The sequence below is a fragment of the Eulemur rufifrons genome, chromosome 1 (assembly GCF_041146395.1).
Source record: "Eulemur rufifrons isolate Redbay chromosome 1, OSU_ERuf_1, whole genome shotgun sequence".
Lineage (NCBI taxonomy): Eukaryota > Metazoa > Chordata > Mammalia > Primates > Lemuridae > Eulemur > Eulemur rufifrons.
The window spans coordinates 67,808,599-67,825,129 of NC_090983.1; the positions used below are offsets into that span (position 1 = coordinate 67,808,599).

General features: G+C 39.0%; 2 non-coding genes across 2 annotated transcripts; one reads left to right on the forward strand and one right to left on the reverse strand.

The window, feature by feature from the left end:
• Positions 1 to 803: 803 nt before the first annotated feature.
• TRNAG-GCC (transfer RNA glycine (anticodon GCC)) lies at positions 804 to 874 on the forward strand. The gene has a single exon. It is a non-coding gene; the product is annotated as a tRNA-Gly (tRNA).
• A 308-nt stretch (positions 875 to 1,182) lies between these two features.
• On the reverse strand, positions 1,183 to 1,254 carry TRNAA-CGC (transfer RNA alanine (anticodon CGC)). Its single transcript has one exon. It is a non-coding gene; the product is annotated as a tRNA-Ala (tRNA).
• Positions 1,255 to 16,531: the final 15,277 nt, after the last annotated feature.

Here is a 16,531-nt window from a genome sequence, read left to right on the forward strand (position 1 = left end):
CCCAAATTCTCTTTAGCCAGTCAAAAGTCCTGGAAATTGTAGGGAATTTCCCTCCCAGAGGCAAAGAGCCAGTGATGCCTGTGTCCACAGCCTTCTATCTTATATTTATCACCATTTACAGAAATTTGTTTCCTTCACTCTACTTTCTCCCCCTTATATATTTCCATTGTATCATCAGCAATTTCTATGGAAACTAAGGGTGAAGGATTATAGTTGGAAAGGTCCCAAAGTCAAGTCATTCACAAATGATGAAAGGAGCAGTTGAGAGAATTCAGGTCACTTGGTAGAGTCACCAATGTTTCAAAGTTCCTGATGCTCATATATGAGAACTACATGCTCTCACATAGTTCTAATTTACCAATTTCCAAATTATAAATTTGGGTCAGTGTTCAAATTTCTGTTCCCTGTTCCCTCGTCCCAACTCCCAATCCCTAACAAATCTCCATCATGTATTTGTCTGATTAGCTAAAATGATAAAAGAAAAACAAGGAGGGGTTGTCTCTCTAAGTGTCTCAAGAGAGGCTAAGTGACTGTGAAATCTTCTACAGACATAATAAAATCTTCTTTTGCCTTCTTCACCAAGGACTGTTTCATAAGAATCTCCTCATAAAGTTCAACAGAAGTTAGTGTAATGAGAATTTTTGTAATTGTTAATGGTTTTCAAATAATTATTTTTGATAATTCTTTAATTAATAATTCTATTACTTTTTCTAAATTTAAACACAAACACACAATTGCTAACAGAAAGATTGCTTATATCGTGTTTTCTTCTAGTAACAAATAAAAACAAACCCATGTCAAGAGCATTGGTGGTTCAGTGGTAGAATTCTCGCCTGCCACGCGGGAGGCCCGGGTTCGATTCCCGGCCAATGCATTCTCAACGTTTTTTTCACGCCTCTCTCAAGAGCCGGAAAGTTTAATAACGACACCATAACGTTGGCCCTGTGCAAATGAAGAAACTGTAATTAAAGCTAGTTTCTTATTTCTCCTTTACTTCGAGCAATCAGGAGGGCTGTTTCCTCCCCCCCCCCCCCCCGCTTCGCTGATTTTTTTCGGTCTTCTTTTTAGATTGTTCTTGGGCGCCCTAGATGTCAGCAAAAGGTATGTACAGATAGTAAGATAGTGTTCTAAGGTATCAATTGGGGAAAAAAAAAAAAAACCAAAAACCAGATTGCGGCTGTTTGGAGATGCCGGGGATTGAACCCGGGACCTCACACATGCGAAGCGCGCGCTCTACCACTGAGCTACATCCCCCAGCCGAAGGCCCGCTTTCTGGTATAGGTACTCATTCAGTCTATTTATCCCTAGTCAAATTTTTGCACCAAGCGTTTGAAAAGTTTATTCTGGTAGGCGCTTCTGAAATACGTTTCTTCCCTTCCCAGTGCCATCTTAAGCTGCTTCTGTGGTGCATCGGGAGCCCGCGCTGTGAGCCAGCAGCCAAGCGCACAGCCAGCGTTCACTCCCTAACTCTCCTGCCGGGCGCCTGGAGCACGGTGGGGATTGGTCCCTGCGGGGCCAGATGGGCGGGACTTCGCGGCCCAGAGCGCCTGCCCAAGCCGGAGTCGCTCACCGCGCAGGCGCTGGAGATCCCGATCCGCTGTGCGTCTGGCCTCTGCCTTGCGGCGGGCTCGAACTTCCAAACCGACCCCGACCCGGACCGCGAGGCGGGCCCAGCCCTCGGGCAGCACCGCGAGCGTCGTCCCCGGTGCCCCAGCAACGCGATTCCTGGAGCAGAGCGGTGGAGACCTATTCGCACAGGAAAACCCTGTGGATTTACTTGAACACCCTTAATCCCTCCCCCGAAAAAACCCACATCTCAGGAAAACGACGTTTTCACGCCAGCTCCCATAACTGAGTTATGTAGGGGTTATGGCCAGATAACCCCTTGCAGATAAAAATGATTTCGCAATTCGGTCTTCAGTTTCATGGGGCTCAAACTGAAAAGAAAGAAAATGACACCGCCACTCTCTCTGTAGCTTAATCATATATAATAGAAATGATGAAATCAAGGCAGGGGACTTGCTCAACATAGATTTTTCTCTCCGTTTGATATTTACACCTTGGGCCAATCTTACTGATTGATGAGTGATGACAGTAATGTAAGTCACTGAACACCTCCTTTAATGTCCTCTGAACCTTCCCTAACCACTAATCGCACCCCCAGCTCCAAGTTAAAAGACCTATGATGCGTCCTGTTCTCTCGAAAACTGCCTGTCTCCAGTTGGTTGAGTGCTGGGTAGTAGTAAATCGATGAGTTTACTTGCAGTGTAGTGAGGTGAGTGTGTGTGTGTGACCCTTCGGGTGCGGTTTAAGCTGGTACCACCCCAGGCAGGCGAAGGCAGGGTGGTGGAAGACTCAGACACCCAGATGGGAGCAGGAGAGAGGTCTGTGGTCAGGGGAGCTGGGTTGCCGTCACTTCCAGCCAACCTTTAAGGCCGACCCCCAACAGGTAGCACTGCCAGGGCCTAAAATTTCCACTCCCTTCAGTTGTGAAGAGCACCCCTGGTAAATGATCATTTGGTTAGCAGGCCAAAAGCCAGAACAGAAAACAGAAGTTTCAGATTCTGGGTAAACGACAAGCTTCATAATCAACTTCTGGATTAAAAATAAATAAATTATCATACTTGCTTACAGTGATTTTAAACAAACAATGGCTCATAATTGGATGTTGGTTTCAATTAGAACAGGCCAGAGGCTAACCAGTAATAATTCAACTATAATAAAGAATGTCCAAAACAAACAAAACCCGAAAAAACAAACAAACAAAAAAACACCCACTGCATCAGTGGACAATCATCAAAGAGCTCTGCTCCAAGCCTGAACATTTCCTAGTCAACCCCTATATTCCATCCTGCAGCACTGGAACATGCACACCTTCAATTAATTCTAAATCAGGGAACTGGGACAACAGAGCCATTTCTCCAGCCCAAGGTTTTCCCCAGTGCAAACTATAACTATACCCCACTTTGTCATTCTCTTGAGGATCCCCATCCTCATGTTGTGGCTTATTTCTCCAGCACCTGAGGCCTTCCCTTTGGGGGACTTCCTTCTCAGGCAATTCTCAAGTTTTGGAGATAAGCCTAGAGAAGTCCCCTTTTAAATGCTCACTCCTATTCCAAGAGTCCAAGGCATATGTAGGTGCATTTAATAAAGAAAATGAAGCTGATCTTTAAAACAACAGAGGATGTAAAGTTGACTTAGAGCTCTAAAGCCAACAGAAGATGTGAAATTGTTTTACTGGCCTTGTTTAACCAAAAAGAAAGGCTCTTACTCAGTGAGTTTTTTCAGACACTGTGGTTGATGAGAGAGGTGAAACAGGAGGTGCACTTTTGGGTTGAGGGCCTTTTCAGGACAATTTCTTGGATCCATCTCTGCTTAAAGACGTAAAAAGGCTGGCCAAATGTCCAAAATTATGGAATATTTAAAAATCCAGTTCTGTCATCTATGCTTCCCACATCTCTCTTGGTTGGAGACAAATTTCCCCTATTCTCAGTTTCTCTCTTACATCAAACATTGAGTGTGTGTGCACACACACACACATACTCACACACACCCACACCCCATTCACAAAGATTGACCTTAGGCCCCCTTTTGAAGCAGATGGCATGTCTATCTCTGACACTGTTTTCACATTTCTTGCTTCAGCTCTTAAAACTCTTTGTCCAGCAGGTATTGAGCATCCTTCCCTCAGAGCTGGCTGTGAGCTACTATGTTTGTTCTCAGTCTAAACAGTGATTCTTACTCCTGAATGCACATTGGAATCACTGGGGAAGGTGTTGAAAATGCTGATGCTTGCCTGAGTCCAAACTCAGAACAATTAGATCAAGATCTCTAGCGTGGGTCCAGGCATCACTATCTTTTAAACAAATATTTAATTGACAAATAAAGATTCAATATATTCAAAGTATGAAATGTGATGATTTGATATGTGTATACATTGTATAATGCTTACCACAATCAAATTAATTAACACATTCATCACCACCCATGCTGTACATTAGATCTGCAGAACTTATTCATCTTATAACTGAAGTTTTATACTCTTTGACTAACATTTCCCCATTTCCTCCATATCAATATCTTCTTAAACTTTCAGGTGATTCCAAAGTGCAGCTAAGGCTGGGAGTCACTTCTTGAAAGCTATTTGCATGTCAAAAAGGAAAAAATGAAACTGGTGGAGGCAAGTGTTCAAATGCTAAAAACAAGCATTTCTTAATCTTGTATATTCAGTCTCTTCCACCCTATAATCATGTTACATGAATGCATTCCCTGAGTGGGGTGTCCCTGCTGATTTCTTGGCTATGAGAAAAGGCTTGAGAAGAGACTAAGGGATGTGTGGGAGGAGAATAATCTGCACTTGGCAATCTAGAAATGCCCAGTGCTCCTGGCTTCCTGGATAGAAAAAATAAAAATAAAAAACAAAAACTAGATTGCTTTACTGAATACCTAAGGGAATAAGCAGCTTTTTGAAATACATTATTTTGCACCTCAGGGTCATAACTATTAGTAATTCTTCATCACCACAGTTAATTATCATTAATAACAACCTGAGGGCCAAAAAAGCTACTGGTTACATTTAATTCTGAGAAAGTTAATAAACAGTCTTTTCAATAAGTACTCCAAAGTGAAAAATTATACTGATCATAATTTTCATTTAGAATTAGCAGTATTTATTGAAGAGTAAGTTAGATCCTACTTGCAAAGATGCAAATATATAATTTAGATTCTGGTTATAAATAAATGGAAACAGAAGGAGGTACATATTTGCTCTGGTTTGAACATGTCCTCCAAAAGTTCATGTGTTGGGAACTTAATTGCCATTGTAACAGCAGTAAGAAATGGGGCCTTTAAGAGGTGATTAGGTCATGAGGACTCTGTCCTCATGGATGGATTAATGCTATTATCTTGGGACAGGACGTGGGCTACTGATTAAAGGGTAAGTTTGGCCCCCATTTTTCTCTGTGTCTCATTTCCATCTTTCATCTTCTGCCATGGGTTGACCCTTGCCAGGTGCCTGTGCTGTGCTTGGACTTCCTAGTCTCCAGAACTGTGAGTAAAATAAATCTCTTTTCTTTATAGATGACCCAGTCTGTGGTATTCTGTTATGGCAGCAGAAAATAGACTAACACAATATTTAAGATGACATTTAAGAGGAAAGAGATGTTACAAAAAGCCCATACATCTGGAAACTATCAGTGGTCAATTTAAGAAAGGGTGTTTTAAGATGGAAAGGAGAAAAAAATAGCTATCTTTATGCAGTAGGTAAGATTTTTTTCACATTTAGATGATCTGCTCAACTATAGGAGTTTCTGTAGTTGTATAGTACTAGCCCATTCACAAAGTCTGGGAATAGGACACATATTTTCTCATGGTGGTCTCTGACTGAGGTCTTATTTTGGCAACTATGTAGCCCCCTGAGATTAGGTATTGTATTCTATTCTATGGGAATTCCCTAGAGCACTAAGCACTGACTGGTTCTCAGTAGGTATGTGATACATGTTGGTTCACAATTTCATGTGGGAGATTGGTAAAAAGGATGTTTAAGGGTAAATGAGCAGAAGGGATTCTATTGGGATGATGAAGATATTCTAAAACTGGATTGTGATGATGGTTGCACAGTTTAGTAATCTTACTATAAATCACTTAATTGTACAGTTTAAAATAGGTGATTTTATACATAAATTATAACTTACTTATTAAAAAAGGGGAGATGGAATGTGTGTGTGTGTGTGTGTGTGTGTGTGTGGTTTTTTTGTTTTTTTTTTTTGAGACAGAGTCTTTCTCTGTTGCCCTAGCTAAAGTGCAGTAGCATGATCATAGCTCGCTGCAACCTCAAACTCCTGGGCTCAGACAGCCTTCCTGTCTCAGCCTCCTGAGCAGCTGAGACTACAGGCACGTGTCATCACACCTGGCTAATTTTTCTATTTTTAGTAGAGACGGGGTCTTGCTCTTGCTCAGACTAGTCTCCAACTCCAGAGCTCAAGGGATCCTCCCACCTTGGCCTCCCAGAGTGCTAGGATTATAGGTACCAGCCACCATGCCTGGCTGGAATGTGTTAACAATGGAATGGAATTCATGTGACAGTGAGCAGTTACTCAGACAGACTGTGTAACTGATGTGAAAAAGAAAGAAGATGATGAAATACAATGGTTTCCTGTGACTGCAGAAGGAAAGGTGCAAAGAGTCGTTACAGAGGTGGGGAAATACTATTAAGAAGGAGCCATTAACTGTTAACGTGGATAGGGAGTGCTGACTTTATGTAAGGCGCTACACTAAACACCAGGGGACACAAAGACAAACTGCAATACAACGTGACAAATTCTATAACGGAGTTTTGCATGGAATATTAAAGGAAGAAGCAAACACTCAAGAACATTGTAACTGCCCAAGTTCACACAGGTAGAGAAGTTGAAAGCAGAGGTCAAATCAAGGTTATCTTACCCTTAACTCAGTACCCCAAGTGTGAAGAAATGCTTTCTAAGCCTATGCTAAAGATTGCTACTTGTCTCCAATGTCTCTTCTCCCTTTTATGATAATAAATCTCCTGACTTTTAGTTGAACATATGCCCATAAGGAATAATGACGTTTTTTACCCTCTCAAGCAATAGTGTGGCCGAAAAGGCATATCCCCTTCCTTTAAGGACACAGCCTCATTTCCCTTCACATCCTGTTAGCCAGAACTTAGTGTGGTGGCTAAATCTAGCTGCAGAGTGAAGGCTGAAACTTAAAGAGGAAGGCCACATCTGGGCAGGTGGGAGCAGCATGGGCCCTAAACAGCTGTGTAGCCACCATGCCAGCAGTGAGCTGTCTGCATCTGAAGTTTTATGACAGAGAAATAAACTTTCTTAATGTTTAAGTCACTTTATTTGGTATTTCTATGTCCCATAATATACCCTAAATTCTAATTAATAAAAAGAATGATGCTCTCTGGGACGAAAGTAAGCATATAGACATGTGTTGCCCGTGTCACCATGTGACATGGTCAAATGAGAAACAGTCTTGTCAATTTTATAACACCAGGCTGGGCTCTCCAGGTACTACCAATAAGGCTGGGCACAGACAAGCTGATTGGCAGCCAGTGATTTTTTTTTTTCACTAATTCTAGGTAACAAAAGGAGATAGAACTTTCCCCCCTTACTTATCAAAAAAAGGGAAAGGGAGATAAAGGCAATTTCACAGTAATGAAATACTCTTTCTCAGTATTTTCTCTGTTATTTTAACTAGCCTTAGCTGATTAGAGACAAATTAAGAAGAAAAAGATAACCATAGCTTTTCCTTTAGATTCAGAGGTTTAAGTCTCAAACGTTCTACCTCATGCTGCTCCTGTCCAATTCTAAGCTTTTGTTACCATGTACAAACTTCTAAAAAAGTGGGAATCAGGATATAGATGTTAATTGGTATCTAAAACACTCACATTTCTTGTCAGTCTTGACTAAAAACGAGGATGCTGCGATGACATTCCCCTTATCCTCACTAGGAAGACTAAAGCTTTTCTACCGATGTACCTCAAGATAGAAACAACAATAAAAATTCCTCCACACTTAATAGCATTTAGATAAATGTTGTGTGGAACCCCAGAAAAAATTCCATAGCTCTGCAAGTATACATGTAATAAAAATATATATGCTTTAAGAACACTGTACAGCTTTATTAATATAAAACATTTCTAATATTAATTCAGTATATATTGATTGACATAAAAATATATTGGCAATAGGGATTATGAGAGAAGGTATTTAAAATAATTCCTAGTTTTCCAGCTTAAACAATTACATACAGGATGGTGTCATTCAGTCAAACAGCAATGAAACAGAAAACATTGAAAGGAGAGTGAATTTTATAGATGGTCATTAATTATATTTTTATTTGGTTCAATTTGGGGTATATTCATCTCTCCCAAGGGAGATTTTTTAGGTAGATACTTAGATGATGGCTTTGGAGATATAAAGAGAGGTTTGGCATTAAAATATATATATATGAGAGATATTGCTATAGAGAAAATAAAGTCACGGACTTGGATGGGAGAGTTTAGGGAGAAAGCAGAGAATGAGACAAGAAGAGACTGAATGTCTAGCTTTGAGGAACTCTAACATTTAAAGATTGAGAAAGGAAAATGAAAAGATACAAATAGAAACAGGAGGAAAACCAGAAGAATTAAGTTTCAGGGACCCAATGGGAAAAGAATGCTTCCAAAGGGAGGCAACTTTTAAAAGACTGGCACCTGAGAAGTCAGGTAAGATACTCAAGATTTAAAATGTCCATTAGATTTAGGGACATGGAGATCATCAGTTCGCTTTAATAACGGTTATTTTACCGCAAAATCAAATGTTATTGTAATTCTCCTAATGTATGCTACGCAATTCAGTTCTCTCTGGGAAGTTTTCCTCTCTTTCTTCTATTGAAACAGCTATTTCCTGCTCTTTAACTTTTAATACCCACCTTAAAGAAACTATTTCTTTGGAAGCAAATTCACCTGAAAATTAGCAAGATCCAAGAAATCAAAAAAGGACAAGAGAAAGAAATACCTTTAAATTACAAGAGATTTTGCAAGTTGAAAAGTTTCTCTTCATTTTTGGTCCTAAAGAAAGACTACATTTAACCATTTACTTATTCAATGAATGTCTGTGAGCACCTACCATATACTAGGCACTATGCTTGGGATTGGGGATTAAAAAGCGACAAAGTTAGTGCTGTCCTTGCCCTGAATATGCTTAGGGTCAATGGGGCAGGCAGGTAAATATAAAGAAGGTAACAATAGTGTGATAAAGGACGTGGTAGAAGGAGCTGAAAGTTCCATGTGAGCACACAGGAGGAACACTTAATCCAGACCTAGGGAATCAGGGAAAGTTTCTGACGAGACTTACAGTATGAGCAGCAGTTAGCCTAAGGAGGATGAGGAAGAGCATTCTAAACAGAAGGAACAGAACACACAGTGACTCAGAAACCAAGAAGATCTCAAGGGCTTTAAGGAACAAAAATAAATTTTGTGTGTGAAGCGCATGTGTGTGCATGTGTTGTATTGTGGTCTATGAAAATGAGGAGATGAAGCTAGAAAGTAGACATGGTCCAGTTTGCAGAGCCTTGTAAATTATCGTAAGAGTTCACAGAGCTGTGAGAAACATGCCAAGTTCTGTGGTGGGTAACAACATGGATTTTATTTTTAGGAAAATCATTCTGACTATAGTATATAGACCTTATAAAAGGAGGTCTCAACGGGAAGCAAGGACACCACTGGAAGCTTCCTCTTGGGTCTCTTTCCATCCAGCAAAGAGATGATAGACTTGGGTAAGAGATGATCAAACTATGCTGTCTGAAATGGTAGCCACTAGCAACCTATGTCTATTAAAATGTGACTAATCCAAATTGAGGATGTAAAATATCTCAATATTTTTTATAATGACTATGCATTGAAATGACAATTTTTAAAAATATATTTTTATTGTGGTAAAATACACATAACATAAGGTTTATCATCTTATCTACTTTTAAGAGTACAGTTTCGTGATATTAAGTACACTCATACTGTCATACGGCCATTGCCACTATTCAGTTCCAGAACTCTCTTCATCTCATAAACCCGAAACTCTGGTTTTTTTTTTGTTTTTTTTTTTTTTTGGAGACAGAGTCTTGCTCTGTTGCCTGGGCTAGAGTGCTGTGGTGTCAGCTTAGCTCACAGCAACCTCAACTCCTGGGCTTAAGCAATCCTTCTGCCTCAGCCTCCCGAGTAGCTGGGACTACAGGCATATGCCACCATGTCTGGCTAATTTTTTCTATATATTTTTAGTTGTCCAGCTAATTTCTTTCTATTTTTAGTAAAGACAGGGTCTCTCTCTTACTCAGGCTGGTCTTGAACTCCTTCCTGACCTTGAGCAATCCTCCCACCTTGGCCTCCCGGAGTGCTAGGATTACAGGTGTGAGTCACCGCCAGGCCAAAACTCAAACTCTATGCCCATTAAACAATAAGACTCCTGCCTTCCTGCCCTCAGGCCCTGGCGACTACCATTCTACTTTTTGTCTCTATATATTTGACTATTCTAGGTACCTCATATAAGTAGAGTCATACAGTACTTATCTTTTTGTGACTAGCTTATTTCATTTAGCATAATACCTTCAAGGTTCATCCATTTTGTATCCTATAAAGTGATAATATTTTCTATATAAAGGATTAGTAAAATATATTGTCAAAATTAATTCCTTTGTTTCTTTTTACTTTTTCTGTAGCTCCTAGAAAATTAAAAACTTTAGCAATGTGGCTCACATTATATTTTTATTGGACAGCACAGACTTAGGGACTTTTCACTGGAAATGGAGAAAAGTGCATGAATAAAGAGATATTGAGGAGATGGGTTTGGTAGAACTTGTTTATCAATTGTATATACAGGATAAGGAAGAGGAAGGAATAAATGATGACTCCCAAGCTTCTGAGTTGAGCAACTAAATGAAAGGATGGTGGATTGTGGAGAGCCTATGGATAAGAAAGGTTTTTTGTTTTGTTTTTATTTTTTTTCAGTCATTCATTCATTATTTTTAGAGACCGGATCTTGCTCTGTCACCCAGGCTGGAGTGCAATGGTGAGATCCTCGCTCACTGTAGCCTCGGACTTCTGGCCTTAAGTGACCCTCCTGCCTGGGCCTCCCAAAGTGCTGGAATTATAGACGTGAGCCACCACGCCTGGCCTATTTCTTTAAATTAATTAATTAATTTCTAATTGTCATATAATCCTTATATGTATTTATAGGGCATATAGTGATGTTTCAATACATATGATGTGTAGGGATCAGATCAGGGTAATTAGTTGTTTTTATTTTAAGATAGAATAGGGTTCCAGATACTTGAATGAAAATATGAAGGAGTCAGAGAGAGGGAGATAGTAAAGGCATGTGAATTACCTCCCTAAGTACCTCCCTTAAATAGAAAGGAGACACACCTACCTCATTGTAGCAAAAGAAAAGCAGGAACAGATGGGTTCTAGTATGTAGTTCATTTTATAGATTTGGAGATAGTAAATTGAGGACATTCCCATGAAAAAGGCTTCTGTTTTCTTTGCAAAAATGGGAGAGTTTCTCTAAGTTGCCTTAAAGCCAACGTAGTGTGTTTAAAGATTTAAAGAAAGTGGAAACACTCTAAAGGACTGGAAGGATTTCCAGGCAGCCCTGAGACCCAGATGAGGCTTGAGGGAGGACTGCAGAGAGCCACAGATCCCTCCGTCAGCACAGAGGAAGGAGATCACCAGATTGCCTGGTTAGAGATCTGTTAGGCGTCTGTGACAAAAGGACAATGGGGCCAGGAGGTTTGGAAATTGACTTGAGTATGACTAAAGAGATGAACATGAAATCTAAGATTTTCCTGAAAGGAAGTAGAAAGAAGAACAGGTTGACCAGATGCTTGGAGAATTCCTTGAAGTCAATCAGCAAGTGGTGGCCAGTGGGATATTTGAAATAAATATTTCAAAGATGAAGAAGTCCAGGATGATAGCATGTTTCTGGAGTGCATACCTAAAGGGAGTGGAGGTAAAGGTTAATAAAGATGAGAATATCAAAAAAAATTGAGAGGCCTGAGACATTCACAAGGACCTTTAATTCACCTGAGGAGGATGGGCGGAGGTCTGGGTCGAGTTGTCGGTGAGCCAGATGCACGTATCTTCAAGGAATGGGGCAGAGGCTTAGTGACAGGAGGGAGGTAGATTTACAGCATAGTAATTATCCTACAAATGTTAGTTTCCTTTAATAGTTCACATACAAATTAATAAATGATTCTATATTGTAATTTCACATTAGAATAATGTTCCATCCTTCTTTCTACAAACACATAGAGATACAATATGCTGCTCTCTCTTAATGCACATACTCACATATGCTCTTCCCTGCTGACATACATGAATCCAGTTTTTTACGCACAATTGTCACAGAGAATTTGGGGGAAGTGTGTCAAACTGTGCATTTTCTTTTTGTGTTGCAGATAGAAAAAAAAGGATGTGCAGTTTTTTAGCACCATTAACAATAGAACTTCATAAATGTGCTCAAACAATAGCTTCTAAAGGTTAGGGGCAGGCCATGCTGGTACATGCTGAAAAAGCATTTTTAAAGGCAAATTTTTTTACAGTGAAAAAAGTGCTGAACTAGGAGTCAGAAGACCTGGTTTCCAAACCAATTGTTCAATTATCAGTTGGGTGTTTTGAGGCAAAACATTTAACCTTGGTAAATCTCCACCTTCCCATCTATAGAAGATGGATGATTTTTACAGCTCTTACATCTCTACAAGTTCTTTGTGAAGATTCAGGAAGAAAATGTACAAAAAATTCCTTTGCAGCCTGTTAATTATCATCTGAGGGGATTCCTGATCTGGCTTTAGTGAAGAATTTTTGGTCACCATTCCAATTATAATGATAATATTTATGTTCATGATGAGGAATTAGGAATGAGATCAAATTATGATTTCTGAAGGATGGGTTTTTAAAATTGATCCTTCTGAACTTTTTTTTTTTGAGACAGAGTCTCGCTTTGTTGCCCAAGCTAGAGTGGGTGCCGTGGCATCAGCCTAGCTCACAGCAACCTCAAACTCCTGGGCTTAAGCAATCCTTCTGCCTCAGCCTCCCGAGTACCTGGGACTATAGGCATGCGCCACCATGCCCAGCTAATTTTTTCTGTATATATATTTTTAGTTGGCCAGATAATTTCTTTCTATTTTTAGTAGAGATGGGGGTCTCACTCTTGCTCAGGCTGGTCTCGAACTCCTTACCTCAAGCGATCCACCTGCCTTGGCCTCCCAGAGTGCCAGGATTACAGCCGTGAGCCACTGCGCCCGGCCCATTCTGAACTTTTGTGGGGTTTCTTTTGTTGCTTTAGAGGAAGTACCAAAATATATCATCTCTTTTTGATTCCTTTAAAAGTATGGGTCATTTCATCAGAATCACTTGAGAGATTTGTTTAAAATGCAGTTGCCTTTATCCAGCACCTACAGATTCTGCCCTTTCCCCGGAAACTCAAGAATCTGTATTTTAAATATTAGCATCCTAGTTGACTCTACACACACTAAAAATTTTTTATAACAACTTTGTTGAGATGGAATTCACATACCATACAATTCACCCATTTAAAGTGTACAATTCAGTGGTTTTTAGTATGCTCACAGAGTTGTGCTAACATCACTGTAGAATCTGAGATCTATTGATTTAGGTAACAGTTTTGTGGAGGCTGAGGCTGCTCTGTGGTCAGTGTATAAAGAATTCTCTACCCCACCCCCAAGTGTAAAGGTAGATAAAAGACACAATCATTGCATGACACCCTGATCACCTGCTTCCTTAGCACTGGTGGCCTCCTGCTAAACAAATTTATTTCATCTTACAAAATGGTTGGGAGATACTATATAGACAATACAAGTGCTTCATGGCTGGAGGACTATGGGATTTTTCTCTTTCCTGAAAATCCAGCAAGCCTTGGCCTTCTCTTTCTGACCTATGGATCAGAGAGAGTTGGTAATGGGGAAAGAATCATGATTGGTCTAATGTTCCTCAGCTCCTCCTAAGGCCTGTTTTCTAATATAAAGGTCTTTTTCTCTTCTTAGGATTCAGGATCAATGCCACTTGGTAATATCTTTGGACAGAGTGTGCCATTCATTAGCTTATTGACATTTTAGTTTGTTAGCTTCCAGAGCTCCATTGTTGAGTCAGTTACACCTCTGCTTAATTAGAAGGGAAAGACTTTTAAATAAAAACACTTAATTTTCCCATAAATGGTAAGGTATGAGCCAGAAGTAGCCAAGCCTTTAGAAAGAGCCACAACTCTATTTAGGCTGGTGCTTTAGATAAGTACTTTTTGCAAAGTGCTTATTTTATTCTGTGGGAAGAAAAATGTTCTAGAGAGAGCATGTTGTTGGGGAAATTAGATTTTTTTTCCCCTGGTTTTTACAGAGAGAGTTTCTTATTTAGTTTACAGTGTGGTCAATTTCTCAAGCACCATATTCATTTATGAGTATAATACATATGTATTAGAATGTGTGAATGTGTCTGATACACACATATACATACCTCTGGTTCTCCTTTCTCTTTTGTTGGAACTGATATCCAATCTAAGAAAGGTTCATATCAACAATATCTGAGTTTGATTATGAGGGATGGTATAAACAACAACAACAACAATCCCACAAACTCTTATAAATGATTTAGACCAATCCTTCCTTTTTACAGACGAGAAAGCTAAGGCCCAGAGAGATTTGGTTAGCTTGAACTAGAACACACTTCCCTGCTTTCCTTAGGGTAGGTGGTCACACCTTTAGAGAAGGTTATCTTTGATTACAATTAAGTACTTGATTACATATGATTTCAGGGTGTCTCTTTAGTGAGCTATAATGAAGTAAGTTTTAGCCTTTGTTAATAGCCAAGTATTATATTTTCAAGATCATGGTGTTACATGAAAGCAGAGTTATGCTTTAAAATTGGTTCTTTTGCATGACGCTAAAATAAAAGCAGAGTATAAGTTGTGTTTCAAAATTGGCTATTTTCCTCTCAACAAAGATTGTCAATGCAGACAATTGTCAGTAGAGCTCAAACTATCTATGAATGGTTTCTAAATTCCAGAGAGCTCTAATATCGTTCAAACTGCCAGTAATATTGCCACATATAGACCCTATGTTGGTTTAAAGCACATGCCCCCACAACATTACCCTTGTTTATATGTCTTTCAGCAGTCCCTAGTTCCAGGAAATACTTTGTCATCATGCACTTGACAATTTTTGGTTGCCATCAGCCACGTCACAAACTTAACACTCAGCTTTCCCAGTCACTATTTCCAAGGACCCAACTCACCTCTTTCTGTTTGGGTTTCCATGCTGACATTTAGAAAAACAACAGTCACTCGACTCATAAAGCCCTTTCTCTATGTTCTGTACTAATTTTAATATTGACTTTCTCCTAAAAGCTCCAAAATATTTTAAGGATTTTTTTTTCCTTTTTTTGCAAGATTGAGCTTCCAAGCTTGTATTTTTTAAGTGCTTCCAAATTTTTTCTTAACATATGTTGCACGAAGTCTGTCCTATTAACAGAACTCACTCCTCTTCCAAATAGTATAAAAATCCAAAGATTTAGCCTTTCAGAGAGCATTTCTAGGTTGTACAATTAATTTGAGCTTTGTGTTTAGCTCAAATCATTTTGTTTAGATTAGGTTCTCCCATGTCTCTTATCTATAATTATCAAAGATTTTGGATTCAAATCCATTTCTGGAACACCCAATTTAGTGTGTATCTGGGTGGTGACACATTTCTTTGTACTCATGAGGACAGTAAAAGATTTTTTAAAAATGAACACAGCAGTATAACATTTGATTCTAACATTTTTTGAGCAGCTCTCCTTTGCTTCCCCCTCCCACTCAGGAAACTCTATTTAAAATTATAGGATTTTATAAATGTGTATAACAAATTAAGAATTTTCAAGAGGCATTATTGTGTGTCATAGGCACTTTGATGCTGGAATCAGATTGCCTGGGACTAGATCTTAGTTCCATCATTTCCTACCTGTGCAACCTTGAGAAAGTTACTTTTCTCTCTGTGTCTCAGTTTCTAAATAGGAATAACAAAAGGTAAGTGCAGATTGAATGGTAAATGTATACAAATCACTTAGAACAGTGGCTGGTATTTAGAAGTAACACATATTAGCTATTTTTAAACTGCATTAAACAGAATAAAATATATAGGTTAGTTACCAGGCCTATAGATACCGTAGAGTTTGGAAGTTACACGAATTCCTTGGGATACATAGATATGATAATTTTAGAAGGAACTTGAAATAAGTTTGTTATTTTTTACTTATTGTTTAGAATTCTTACTTTATTTTATTATTTATTGACTTGAAGAATTTTACTTCTTGCCTTGAATTTGAACTTGCATCATAAAGAAATAATCTTATAATAGGAAGTATTTAAAGATTCTTCTGTGACTATTATTTGTGATTATATACACGTTTTGATATTTATTTTATGATGGTTTCAGGATTTGGATGATATCATTCCCAGATGATTTTGACTGATCTGAGCCATCACGACTCTGGAGTTCTACCAGACAAAAGTACCAGAGAATGCTAGAGAAGTTTGCTAGGGAACAACATGAGAGAGGGCACGAGTGTTGCTCCTACTTGCCAGGAAGGCAGTTCTTTAACTCTAACCAGATCTCTCACAAACTTCCAGCAAGGCTAGAAGCTGAAACATAAATCCAGAGTGTAATTCATGATGAAGAATTCTTGAGTTACCTTGTTTTGATTAGGTAAAGAAGTTCAGTTCTACTGGCAATGACCCAGCCATCACAATGAAAGTTTCTGCTCACAAGTCCACTTGATAGTTGTTGAAATATTTAAACTACTTACAGGACTTTACCTGCTCATTAAAGGAATGGTCAGAAAACATGATTTAAAAATCCTCTGGAGAATGAAGATTAAATAGTTTTAATTTAAATGGGAATAAACTATAGTGCAACTTGCTATGTAGGTATATATGCCCTGAGGATATAAAGAGAATATTGTTGTCCCTAAAATGTTCAGAGCCTA